This window comes from Hippichthys cyanospilos, chromosome 19 (assembly GCF_059441005.1).
Source record: "Hippichthys cyanospilos isolate Australia breed blue-spotted pipefish chromosome 19, RoL_Hcya_1.0, whole genome shotgun sequence".
NCBI classification, from domain to species: Eukaryota; Metazoa; Chordata; class Actinopteri; order Syngnathiformes; family Syngnathidae; genus Hippichthys; species Hippichthys cyanospilos.
Genome location: NC_142387.1, coordinates 6,722,274 through 6,737,162, shown reverse-complemented (window position 1 = coordinate 6,737,162; position 14,889 = coordinate 6,722,274). Strand labels below are relative to the sequence as shown.

The window sequence follows — 14,889 nt, the reverse complement described above, 5'->3', positions numbered from 1 at the left end:
CTTGAAAATGTGAAATTCTGTCATCTGTTTTTTTCACATAAATACTGTACCATGGCTATGGCACAGACCCTATCAAAAGCATTGTATATATATATATATATATATATATATATATATATATATATATATATATATATATATATATATATATATATATATATATATAATTACAATATTAGCCTTAGCTAGGTAATGCATTAGATACATTTCTTCTAATGGATACTACTTAAGACCAAATTGCCCAATAAAAAGCAAAGATTTGTTAATTGGCTTTAAAGACCTCTTCGCTGCATTTACAAATTATCCCGCAATCATGAAAACCACAAACTCCTCATGGAGATGAAAATAAAACGATGCATAATAGGTCAAGTATTTAATTAGCAAACCAGCCTCCTCCTTATTTGGGGTCCCTCTCACTTTGAAGCTCGCAGCTGGTCGCCCCAGATTGCTAAATGATGAATCAATTTCGGTGTGTCGTCTAAGTCATCAAAGATTCTCTCTCGCAGCCTTGATAGCTTTTGAGATAAATAGCAAAAATATTCCGGGAAGAAAAGTAGTAAGTCGAGGAGTATAAATAGAGATGAGTTGTCGTCAGCAAAAAGTCAGCTGAGGGAGAGAGAGAGGGAGAAATGGAGGGGTGGGGGGGATTAACAAAACGGGGATGACAAAGGCGAGCAAATGATCAAGAGAGATTGGAGAAGGCGAGAGCGTGTGGGACTCGGGTACCCAGAGGACTATGTGCAAAGCATGCACTGACTGAGTAGCTAATATCTCCACATTGGGCCTCCAAGGAGACTCGCTAATGTGAATAATTCAACATGTATTTTATTCATACCGCACATTATTCGGCCGGACATATTTCAGGATATGTCCACACTTACACAAGAAGTAGTTTTGAAAATGTTGAATCAAAACCTATTAACTGGCTGTCAAATGCCAGGTGGTGATTACGCCCATTTCTGTAAGGCTATTTGGCCAATCAGAAGCCTGCAAAAGCAATAGGCACATAAATCACATATTTTTAAGTCAGTTTGCCATTGGGTGATTGTAAAGCTATACATATATACTGTACAACGTATTTAGTTCAAATATACTTTATTAATAAAATGTACAGGGCTACTTCTAACGATATTTTTTGATTTATCAGGCAATCGAAAAAAACGATTTGAAAAATATTCTCATTTTTCTCTTTGTTCAAACGCAGAACATTATTTCAAATTGAAACTGCAGAAAATATGGATTCAATTTGTGTCGTAACAGTCAGAAAATTTTTCATCACCGTATTCCAAACTAAAACAAGGTATTTTATTTTGACAACAATAATCAGTAGGCATATATGGCGGACGGCAGAATCTGTAAACATTTACGGGAAAACGTTTGGACAATTAAAATAAACAAAATGTTAAACCAGTTAATGGATTACCATGAATAGATTACCGTTTAAAATAGCTGTATTTTCAATACAAAAATAAATAGTAACATTGCGTGTGTGCGTATCTGTACTCAAGCTCCTCCACCTTCAGTTTACTCCGCATCTGATCAAATGCAGTAGGTCTAAAGGATTGTGTCATATGGAGAAGGCCATTGTGAAAACAGGGGCACCTTCCATTCTTCGACTGCTCATTCCCGTGACCCCTGATTGATCCAAAGCGAAACCTTGAGCGAGTCTCCTGTTTGCTATACCGCGACTCTGTGATAGACATATAAATCATGGATGGACAGGAGTCATGCATGTCAGAGGCTTTGGAGCGTTGCTATTTCTGGATACACAAATCAAACAGTATATAATTGAAGAGAATTTGATGAACCCTTATTAATTTAGTGAGAGTTGACGCCATCCTGTTGCCCCTGTGTCTACAACAGGCAACGTGATAAGAACTTCAATTAAAAAGTCAGTGGGTAGCTTTGATTTCGCGCTATCCCAATTATCAGAAATGACAAAAATGATACACGTGCCAATTTTAACAAAGTAGTTCTCAATTCCAATTCAACACTAAAACCTGCGATATTCCAAAAAAACTGCCAAAATGTGAAAATCCAAGGAGAGGTTTTATTCCCTTAAACATTGTAGATTCAGCACAATTACAATCAGGCCGCTTTTTCATTAACGTGATAATTGATTTAACACATGTACATTCCAGCACATTTTATAAGTTGTTTTTTCTAGGGAGTTTGAAAGTAGCAGACATCAAGTTGGATATGAGAGCGAGGCAGAGGAGCAGCCGGAGGGCATGGTGCTTATATGAGTATTGTTATGTCTGGCAGAGGCCTTCATCCCTGGGTCATGGATAGAGGAAGGCTGCAGCACATACTGCTAGGTGCCCACACACATTGACGGCTTTTTCTGTTTTAGCCCTGTGACCTTTCAAATAGCAATAAGATGCCAATCATTGAACTCTGCTACACAAGTCTGGCGTTATATGAGTTGCCGCTGTACCCTCGGGTTAAATGTCTGGCCTTTAATAGCACAATCTCAAACATTTTTGATGATTGAAACTGCAAAGCATTCAGCAGCCTTGAATTTATGAAAAGTAGTATGCATCATTACAGTGGAGGCAATTGTTCCACAGTTAAGAACGGAAACCTTTGCCAAAGTAACATGTTTTTTTCAAACTAATTAGAGTGCAATTCAAACCTGCTCATTTATTTTCTTCAACAAAAAATGGATTGTTGGATTTTTAACTATTTTTAAGTGTTAGAATAATTGTTCTTGAATCCTCCACTGTGTAAGAAGGTAAATATATATATATATATATATATATATATATATATATATATATATATATATATATATATATATATATGAGTCATAAATAAAACAATCAAGTCAACAACACTAATACAGTTTTAAAAATGTAGTAATTTTGAAATTTGTCAAATAGATACACAAAATCTACATCATCATCAAAGAGTTTGAACCTTGCGCCTGCAGAAACTCTTTTTTCATGTGTTTTATGCTTCTTTTTGCGCTGTTATTTCATTGTACAGCATTTTGGTTGACCATGGTCTTTTTAAATGTGCTTTAAAAAAATTGACCTGCTATTTCCTTAGCCATGCCTTAGTATGCGTTTAAAAAACTGACTTCATCCAGTGAGTAAAACACAAAAGAAAAGTTGTCCAAACAAAGAAAATACATCAAATTTGGATTTATTGAAAATAGTGATGGGCGACCAAAATGGCTTTGTTTTTGGATTTGTTTCAATGGGGTTCCCTGGAAAATTTGATTTCCTAAAAGGGGTCCCTGACCCCAAAATTTGAGAACCCTTTCTCTAGTTGAATAATCAAAAAATCTTTTTAATTCCCAAAATATGAAAGTTGCACAGCAGTTTTTGTATGAAGATCACACTTTGTTTTTCATTTAAGGGATGATGTCCTGAAGGCTGAGGTCTGTTGGCTGACTCAACAAAGCCTAAATTAGGCAACTGCTGTTCCACGGTTACTGAGAATCAGCTGATTTGCCAAAGTAGTACAGCAGGTTTAATTAAATGGGAGCCTGCTGATGTGACGATTTTGTCAGCTCATGTACTTCCAAAGAGACAAACAAAACAGGAGATTTCAATGTCATGTGTCTAACGGAAGCTGGTTATGTGGAGTGGAGAGAGTTCACCATTGTTAGCTTTTGTGACCTTTCATTCCAATAAACCAACAGTGATTTTTATAGGTTTGCTAGTTACCGAGTGCAAGTGAGACGTGCACTTGTCATCAGCGGATTCACATGGGGTTACGCAAATTTGACCTTTTCTAAAGCTGATCCTGATTAAGGATTTGCATTGGGGAGTGTGATTTTACTCTCTCATACCTCACTCACCCATCTCTAATGCGCTATGCCGTTTCCATAATGCCATTTCCTTGAAAAATAAGACAACTGTCAGCCACAATATGTCTCATTTCATATCTTAATACTGGCTGGTTTAGCGGTGGATGAGTGGGTGAGATGATTTTCACAGGGCTGCAATGTTTTCATAGACTGAGACATTCAGTTTCATAAACCTGTTTGTGGTGCCTTTTGTGTTATGAAGTGGGCGAGATAGAAACAGCGAGGCATTTTTCCAGACCGACTGAGTCTACAAAGGTCAGATTCCAGAACCACCAGTAGCAATTAAATGGCAAAGAAAAATTAATCACACATTCAAAGCAAGTGTTAAGCATCAGGGGATGAAGTCGGTTTGATTCATTTTAACACGGCTTACTTAATGGATGCCTGGCTAAAACGTAATGTATTTTTTTTCTGAAATAGCACTGACAAAAATGGAGGATATGCAACAAAATGGAAGATGTCAACAAAATGGCTTTATTTGACTTGTGACATCACCAAAATTGAGACCAAGTAATCTGTGACAAAGCGCATCGTGTGTTTTCTGATTTCATAAGCTTAATCAAGTTGTGGTGTGCCAAAAGAATCAATTTACAAAAGAATTAAGATTGGCCATTTACTGTGATTTAATAACATTTTCTCCCACATCTATTTTGTAAATAAAAAACAAATCCACTTCCAGTAACTGTGTTGGAGAAAACAATATCACGGCCGACATCAACAGCGGGCTTTGAAGGCCAATTCCAAAATTTAAAAAAAACAAAAGTCATGGTCATATTTTACGTAGTTACAATAAATACCGTAATTCCTCAAATATAAGACTCATTTCTTTCTCCCAAAAATAAAGGCAAAAATATACAGTATGAGTGTATCATAAAATCAGTAACTTTTCAATCATATCTTTTTTGAAAATTTACACCATTCAAGGAAGACCGATCTATCAGCCAAAAAAAGTCGAGTTTGTACACGCAGATGTGCATTTTTATACCGGCCGTATTCTTACCATACCAATGAGACAAGCCAGAAGAGTGGGAGGCTAGTTGGCTTTTAGCTTAAAATTCCTGTTGCATCTAACAGCAGCTCGTGTTAGCTGAGGTTGTTCCGACATTATTTTCAATAAAATAAGTGGGCAGACTGAACCAACGTCCGAGCATCCTTGTTCGTACGCAGGAATATTACTAAAATAGAGAGGATCATGAAAAAATTATTATGTCACCAGCTGATTTAATTAAGAATGCACCGGTTAGAGAACACGAAAAGGTATTCCATCTGACTCGTTTATTAATTGGGGTCTTTTGGCATATGCGCACAATCATAAATTTGGTGAAACACGGATGCTGCTCACCTTTGGGTATTTATGGTAAAAAGAACTCAAACCATGTCGCGAGGAAAAGGAAAAACTATTCCGTTGAGCCGATTCAATCTGGGAAATCTGAAAAACCCTTAAAGAATATATAACTTACAGATATGAATGCAAGAAAATATGAAGAGTTTATAATAGATGAGATTTATTCTGCTTTGCTATAGTTTTTACATTGTTGCCAAAGTGTCGGTGCGTTTTATACACGGTAACATAGAAAATACCAGAATGTGAGGGTGCGTCTTATATACCGGTGTGTCTTATATAGGGGGAATTACGGTAGTTTATCAAATTACTTACGTTTGCAGTCGCTGATTAATTGAAACGATTCAGTTTTACATTCTATTGGTCGGTATGTAAATTAATCACTGTAAAAAACATATAAAAATTCATGAACAAATAGTGAGTCAAAGAGTCCCGTCCCTATAATCAACCCTCAAGATCTTTACTGTTTATGATTGTGGTGCTTTATTCCACTACATTCAACAGACTTTTCTCTATTTACAAGTCGACCATTATGTTATTTCACTAAATTAAAGCTGCGCCCAAATAAAACATTATAATAGGAAATCATGGAAGGGGGGGCGGGGAAATCAACTCTCTCTCTCCCTATTTAAAAATGCAAAGGAGATGTTTGCGAATCCTTCCAGGGAGAAAAGTTTGTAAGTGTAAACTTGGTGGAAAGTTGGCTTGCTGACAACATCAGGTGTTTTCTTGTTCTTTTTTTGTGATGATGTGTGTGTGCGTGTGCGTGTGTGACTTGTCTATCTGGGCTCCATCAATACGTTGAAGTGTTGCTTCAACCGTTTATATTGCCACAATGCGATAACGGGGGGCCTCCTTGACTCAGCTTCCCACAGCCTCTGTCGACTTCTTTTAAAAGTAAGGAGACAAACATCCCTTATTTTGCACAGAAACAATGAAGAGGCAAGCTACAGAAGAGCAAAACTTTCTACATGTTTGAATACAAATTTCAGAGTGTTTGTCTGAGAATAGAAATGGAGAATGAGGTAGAATTTTGTGGATTGACCCCTTTGGGAAACTATTGCACTCAATAATTCATTCAGTTGTGGTTTCCATATATGGAAATTGCATTTCACATGGCACTACTCATCAAATAGCAATTGAATGCATTCCATGGATTTTGCATCAGAATATTTTATATTTTTATTTAACCAAAATCCAGAAATAGCCTCTTTGAACCCTCATTATTCTCTTATTTCTTTTTTGGCCAAAACTCTTTTCGCTCAATTTTCTTCCTTTATTCCTTAAAGTACGTGCGGTCCCTGAATCGCTCTTGCAGATGTGGAGGGATTTGTTGCATTCACAGTTAATCACTTATGAAGAATTACGATGGGGAAGGCTCTGCTGTCATCCTACTTTTCTTCTTTTCCCATTTTGATGCTCAGAGAATTGATAGTGATACCGAAATGTTAATGAGAATTTCCTTTTGTAATCCTGGAATGAATTTTCGCTTAAATGCTCATTTTTAAATCAGATTCTGTAAAATGTGGTGATTTTTATTTATGTATTTGTGTTTGATTATTTTTTTATGTTAAATGCAGCAGATGAATGAGAATTATTTGCATAGAGGAAAAAAAGAACTGTGATCCCGTTGCTTATTTTTATTGACTTGGTGGGGGTTAAACAATCCCAATTTACTAGCAGATGTTAAACCTTCTGGGCACAACATTTTTGCAATTCTTTTCATGAGGGGAGCACAGTGCAGGGCAAATGTTTGGGACCACATTCTCAGTCATTTAATTTTCTTTATTTTCATGACTTCTTACAGTACAGATTCTCACTGAATAGTCCAAACGTATGAATAAACCCATGAAAAAAAGTGGAATAATGAAATTCCAGTTACATCAAAAAATGACCACAATATGCAATATTACTGGAAAGGGCAAACCTCGTGCCGGTGCGTCAAGCGTAATCCAAGCTAGTCTTTTATTGCAGGTTTGATTTCACTAAAGTGTTTTTCAATGCTAGACAAGCGCAAAGGAAAACATTTCGCATTATGCAACAGAGGATTTTTTCATTGTAGAGAGAAGTAAGAAAGAGGGAAAGGCTTCAATGAATGAGGATTTATTTTTATTTTTTTTACACTGGGGGGTATTTTTGCACATGCAGGTTTCGTTGGAGAGGGGTTTTACTGTATACTATAGGTTGCAAATGTTTTTCCAGTTTTAAAATTGTCTATGAACACCTCAATATTATTCAAGAACATAACAAGCATCATTCATCTACCAGGATGTACTTTCGTTATACAGGTAATATTTGGTAGTCTAGGTAATGTGTGGCAATAGTGAGTTAAATTTGACGTAACGTGCCCCTTTTTGGAGTAACCGAAATAGAACACTGGAAGATGAAAGGCCACAGATAGAACTGTCTAGGAAGAACACGCTCTGCACTTTTTCAAAGCAAAGTAGCAGTGTGCTGGCACGTTTTCGTTTTACTGTGCACTCAGCTTGATCTGACATTGAGAATTAATCTGACATTCTCTGCTCTGTATCATTGTGTTGACTACTCATTGACAGCTGAGAAAAGCACGTTCAATTGGATCGCTGAACACAACAGAACAAATGAATCCAAGTGGAATTTCTCCATAGCTTTAATGGCAATATGCATTCTTAAATCTAAAGAAATATCTCGGAGTCTGTCATGCTTTGTTGTTAGCCATTCAAGCCTTTCGGGAATGCGCTTGAATGGCTCTTCTTTTCGCTCTCCACATGGCTCCGTCCCTATTTAAGCAAGCAAGCATATGCCGTGCAAGGGGAACACGCTGAAGACTGGAAAATGTGCTTGCTTAATTAAAGAAGGGGAATAGCCAGTGCAGCTATTTACACCTAATTCTGACATAAATCTGTAGTTATCGCACAATTGAGACCATGCTCCCCCCAATTTAGTGAGGTACCCCAGAGCCTTTCCTTAATAAGCAATCTTCCTGATTGAGCCGAGGTGAGAGTTACAGTATCTTTCTAGGGGAGGTGAAAGGATGAGAGAAGCTGAATTTAACCAGAAGGGAGGGAGGTAGGGAAGTGCTGCCAAAGCTATTCCGATTGTTACCATTCTATTAACCCCATTTAGGACAGAGAGCAGTTGGTAAATTGTGGCTAGACTTGCAGTATCTGTAGGACTGTAGCTGCAGGGCGGAGACTGATACACTTGGCATTTCAACCTCTCAATACTCCAAGCCATTTACTAAGGCCGTATAGTCATCGCCAGTCCATTTCACTTTTAATTAGTGACTTTATATGTTGTGGATGGATAATTTTTCCTTACATTGCAAAATTGGTCAAAGGAGTTCTGCCTCCATTTTTGCTCACTCAATGACAAATCTAACAGGAGTGGTGTGTTATAGATTGGTGACTTACAGCCTTTGGTTAGGGTTGGATAAGATTGTGGCTCCCATGTACACATTGCCTCATGCTAATATCTAAGCTAGGGCTAAACATGGCATCAAAACCAACTGAATCTATTATAAGTGTTTTGCGGAACATCACTAAACCTAGAAAGAAAAGCCAGTTAGTGTGTCACTGCGGTTTCAGCTCAGTAACCATTTGTCAATGTAGCACTAAAGGCTACGCCACTCAGAGACAGACTACAAAAAGACTTTTCCACTGACACAGTCAGGACGTCTTACATAATTCTTGATCATAATGATCATTTTGTTATTGTTGTCGTCAAGACCACACAAACCTAGAGAAAGACATAATTGAAACTAAAGAGTATTGAGACAGAGACAAGACCAATATTTTTGAACGTCAAGACCAATACAAGACCAAGACTGTACACTATATCAAGAAAAATCTCCAATGAAAACACCAATGAGAATGATTGGTATGTCTTTTTTATTACGTTCGCAACAAAAACAAATTCTATTTTCCTTTCATCATAATACAATTAATCTCAAATCAGCGCAATGTCTTTTTTCACTCCTACAAATTATGCTATCAGTTGAAAATGAAATGCATTCTGCATCTCACACACAGTAGTTCTGACTTAGTCTCGAGTCTCTCGACCAATATTGATAAAAATCCCAAGTACGCTCTGAGACTGATATAAAAGTAAACATGGCTTCAATTCCCAGACGGGACTGATACTATTTAAAGAGTAGTCTCAAGGCCAGTCTTGAGACTAAGACCAATCATGAAAACTACAACACGGCTAAAAAAACTAAACTCTGAAACTTCATCGGAATCTTCCAGATGTACGCAGTGTAGAGCAAGACTACCTCACAAACAAGGGATATTACATGTTTGGGATCATTTCCAATAAGAAAAAGCATGACAAAAAGAATGTTCAGTCATTTCAAAGTGGAAAAGGCATACTACAGTTGTACTTTGGGGGAAAAAAAAAAAAAAACATGTGCAAAGATCATATTGACATATGGCTACATTGCATGTTTTCTTTGTAGTTGAAGACAGCATTAGCAAATGGAGCATCCTAAAATAAATGACTTCAAAAAAAGTGTGAAGGCTGTAATATTCTAGAATATGACCTGCCACTACAAACAAGATATAGTGGCTCCATTTTCGGTGTTCAAATTTTACCCAGTAGGGAGTAGTCAAGCATGAAAGTGTTCTTGTCAAAAAGAAGAAAAGGAATTTAAAGAGCTAATAGTAACTAACAGGTATGAACACTCTACTTTATTTATGGAATTCCGTCGACGCCTCATCTAAGTGATGTTAAGGACCTCCACATGTAACATACAAATAACATATATGTGTAACTAAATGGTAGTTAGTGTTCCATGACCCTAAATATAACCACAATTTCTAACACACACAAATAGTGGTGGTCCACTCTATATAAATTTGACTGAAAGAAGTGAAATTGTTAGTTTGTGGTACCATACATCTCTACTGGCTCTTCATTGCTTTCTTTAAATTTTGAAGGAAAAAAAATCCACAATAGAAATGATCAGTTCCAGGGTTTCAAGACTCTTGACTTTCAGAACGTTCGTTTTTCTCCCTGAAAAGGTATGTCTCGAGTCCCACAATTGGAAAATTTCTGACATTATATTGGAAATAGCTCCCATAAGGTGTCATGCACTTGTTTCAAAAGCTTGATTTGACAAGGGGGTCCAACCGGTAATCTTTTCATTATGCTCCTACGGATGGTAAGCACTTGAGAGGCTTGGTGTGGAAATGCATTTTACATCCCGTCTGTCTGCATATCAGACGCTCTAAATGAAATGATTTAGTGAGAGGTGCCAAGTATTAGCTGTTACTCAGGGACTTGTATTGTTGTCGCATCGAAAGGCTTCTTCTTCAATGCTTATTCAGTGCCCTTCAGTCTGTTTCCCCTCCCAGTATAAACACACGCGCCATACAGTGAGCGGCAACCATTGTGGCAGGCGCGTTGGCGTTTGAGATGAGTCGCACCTCGCCTGGATTCCCTTGGATCGCATCAAGGGCTTCAGTGCACTTGTCTTATTAGTTGGCATCCTGCCTTGCTATCATACTGACTAGCATAGAGAAATATGAAACTAAGAAGCAGATGATTGTATATCAGTAGTCAATTAAATGATCATCCGAGCTTCATGAGAGTGAAATGTTTATGCACACTTTTAAATTGAGCATCAATCCCTTGATAGGGTTTATCTCCGACTCATTGTCTTGTAGGATTGTCCTTACTTGACTTGAAAACGTACACATACAGGTTAATCAACAATCATTAAGAAAGTTTGTTTTCACTTCAGCTAAATACAATACCCAAGCTTCTCCAATATGTGTCTTATGCAATCATTTTTAACCTTATGATCTGTCTTAACATCGCCAATGGCTACTTTACAATTCATCTGTTTGGAAAATATGTGTTGTGTCATTCAGTCATGTACCAGAAAGCCTTGCAAGGTCTTTTTTTTTATTTATTTATTTCTGATTTAAAACATTTAGAGTCACATGTTGGCCATACCTTCATAAACGACCAACATGAGAGACGAGATCAACCACCCAGATTTTAATTCCAAGTTTTATATCTGGTAGTAATGCACAACCTAGAGTACTGTAGTAGAATTATTTGTGTTGTATTGCAATATTTCTTATTGAACAAATGTAAAAGGAATGTGAGCTGATATGTACTTTCCAATCCTTTTTTTTTGTTTGTTTTTTCAACGTCACCCACTGACATCTGTGAACTTTTGCATTCCGCTTTTGTGATGATATCCGGTTGCTGACTGTTTTGGGTGCTTGCCCCCGTGAGTCTCGATCCTCATAGTAGACTGTAAACACAAAAGCATGGTGGCTATATGTTCATTGCAAAAGCAGTAAAAGTCAAAACGTTTGATCTGATGCATTTGTTTTCAAGATATAAACATTTTTACAATGGTTGTATTGCCATCCCAATACAACGCAGCATTAGAAATGACCGTGGTAAACCCAGAGGGCATATAGTTCAACTGAGCAATGCAATTAGACCATTTATTTTATGAACTCATTCACCACAATTCATGACTATTGATGTCAAAGATCCATTTAAATAGCCAGTAGCAGCGATATAGCGCAAAAATCCATTTTAACTGGGCTAGCTGTGAATGAGTGCAGTTGTTTTAAGGATTGTGTTTACAAACATTGACGAATGAGACATTTTTCAAGATCTTACTGCATTTTGCACCTTTGTGAGTAGTTTTATGCCATATCAAAGTAAAGGCCGAGTTATACCAATCCAATGTGAGCCAAACTGTGGTAGGTGTCAGCCTGACCAATGGTGCGTTACTCTCTAAACATGGCAGAAATATATCAAGCAAAATTGTCAAGATTTTCCTTCTGTTGCACTGATTCATTAGCTAACAGCCAATCAAAGCGATCAAATGTCGCAACGGTCCGACGCCAATTCAACATACTGAATCCGACGAAAACGTCACCCCTTGTCCCTGCAACGTAATGACTGTTTTTTTTGTTTTTTTTAAATCAATCCGCTGCAGCATACAGACGCGTTGACTTTTCCAATGTCTTGATTTGTTTAGCTTGACATGCTCTTTACGGGTTACCCAAATGACAGGATGATGGTGAATTATACCCTCCCATGTGAAATCGGTAATAGAAGAGGAAATACCCCATAATAGACCTTTTATCAGACAAAGCTCGCCATGCAGTATGCCAAGAAGACCACACTATGCTGGATACGAATCCTCCATTGTTTTCTTTTATTTACTGTGACAGGTTGCTCTTCCTTATTGAATTTATTGGCCGGTAACACTGTGTTGCACTGCTATGCTGTCCCACAATTTACATGTTGCCAACACATCCAACAGCCAGATGATGATTTTCTGTTCCAAACCGTACAAACCTCGGTGATGGTTGTGGTTTGTATTGGTTGTGGCATAATGGCAGAAATTGCCAATTTAATTGTCTATTGTAAAATGCGCAAATCAAACAGATTTAGCCCATTTTTTGCCAGCTTTTTTTGGAACTTTAACTAACCAAACCTTTTGATTCTTTGCTGTTTTTGCCTTTCGGAAGCCACGGTGGTGTGCAATGACTCATAAAAGCCAGCATGTGTGACTGTGCCTCGCCACGTATCTGGGTGCCATGTGGCAAGTGAGCGCCTCAGCATCGCTCTGCCAAGAGATAAGAACACAGAATAAGCCGCTCACCGTGCCAGCATACTGGATTTTCACTCTGAATCATCTTTGTTGGAAGCTGTAGGGCTGCTCTATTTCTAAAGTAACAATTCCTACAGAGCACCATGTTGACTTTAAATTCTTTACATGCTCAGTGTGGGAAGCTATTTGAAATAGATTATCAATAGCAAAGCACTTGACAGTGAGACACGAACGTGAAATCCCGTAAGGGCTGAAATTTGTAAGGTTGTCACAGCATTGTAATGAAGGACACATTTGCCTGATGATTAGAGCTAATAGCGTGTATCAGAGTGCTCTAATTGTTGTTGATTATGTAAGTACTTTAATCTCAAGTACTTCATGTTATATTATAGCGCCGTCGAGATTTAAGGAGAGAAGCTTTTTAATTGAGCGTGTTATTGGAGATTAGTGCATTGTGATGTAAAGGGAGACAAGCTCCGTGATAGAAAAGGTGGGAGACTGTTGTGCTGACTGGATGAACACCTTTTAGCAGCCTTGTGCCAGCGTTATATTGGCTGAGGTCAGCAAACAGGTCTGCGACAAGAGGGCAGTGCCTACTGGGAAGTGTAGGCGGAGGCTGGCATACGAATAACTGCTTTTGCTTCAGCATTTCCACAGGCTTGTTAGGAGGTGTTTTGAGCTTGTTTGAACATTGAGGTGCTGGGATAATTCATTTGGGATGACGTTTGTGGGTTAGATTGTTGGTCAATGACCCCCATATAGTGTCAAATTATTGAATTGTCACTAACTTTTGGATACCTTTGGAATGAATTGCAAGATTCCGCTTGAGTTCGGGTCACAAAATGTCCCCATCTCTGTCGACCAGCTGACCAAGAACAAATGCTTGCTATGATGTAATTATGTATTTTTTACAGCAAAGTGTATGGCGTGATCAAGTCCTTGTGGAAAAAAAATATCAAGGCGTTCGGAGAAATAATTGTTATTGCTCTGCACGACAGTGCATGTCGTGAGGAAAAAATCTTGACTAGTCTTTCTACTGACTTTTGGTCCAGAGTCCTGATACAAAACGCAACATTGATCCAAAATCACACTCAATCGCCAATACGGCATGCTAACAACCAACTTAATTACACTGCTATATTTTAGCTGTGTTTAACACAATTTAGCTGCTAGCTACCCAAGTTTGAGTGCAAACACATTGCGCATATTTAAGAGAACATTTTTGATGGTGTTGGATTATTTGATAGGGTGTTTCCTTAGACAAATATTGTATTTGCCAAGCACTTGAGTTGTATTCTCTAAAAATGCAGTACTGTTACTTGATTAGTTTGAACCATTTTTGGATTTTTTATACTTTTGGAAATGTAGTTGATACATCAAATACCCTTTTTAAATAATGTCAGGAATGTATTTCTAACATTGCAGTAATGTAAATTGATTATTTTATTATTACTTTAGGATTAATTTAACTAGAAAATTTCAATTGTTTTTGGATCACACCAGTGATCAAGGAAATATTTCAAAACAAGCCTTCAATACGATTACGCATTTATTTTCTGTAACTATAAACTGATAACATGTTCTCATGTATCTAATCATACTTCTGTGTCTCTGTTTTAATAATATCTTGAAAAGATTGTAGAAACAGAAATTCTACCATAGTGTTGAAGGCACCAGCATTTACCTTTGCTGTTTAATTGCTTGGGGCATAATGTTAGTTCTTTTAGTTTTGGGGTGTCATTACGAGTTACTCCCTATGAATATTCAACATGAGCCTGCAGGAAAAACAATATATGTTTGAGTGACAGTACCTGAAACCCTCCCCAGCATCTTCACAAACCTTGTCTTTTCAAATCCCTCCTGGACACCGCCTGGTTGCCTCCAGCATAACAATTTAAATCCCACCTGATAATAGCTCTTGCCACACTGACAGCTGTCATCAAGTCAGCCGTGTACACACTTTAGTTTGCGTCTCAAATTAGCGAGTGGATTTTCTCATAATGCTTATTGTGTTTTTGTCTATAAAAAGGGAATAAAAATCACCCTCAGGGAAAAACAACTAGGCATAGAACAAGTTTTCTTATTGTGGCTGGTAATTCAAATCAAGTTTGATTCAACATAAACTGCAATTACTAAAGTAGGAGATTTTTTTTTTTGAAAGAG

The 14,889-nt window shown here is 37.5% G+C and overlaps 1 protein-coding gene across 9 annotated transcripts in view; it reads left to right on the top strand.

Annotated features, from left to right (window-relative positions):
- ntng1a (netrin g1a) overlaps nt 1–14,889 on the top strand; it is a 177,460-nt gene that overhangs the window by 84,432 nt on the left and 78,139 nt on the right. The gene's annotated exons all lie outside the window — the stretch shown is intronic.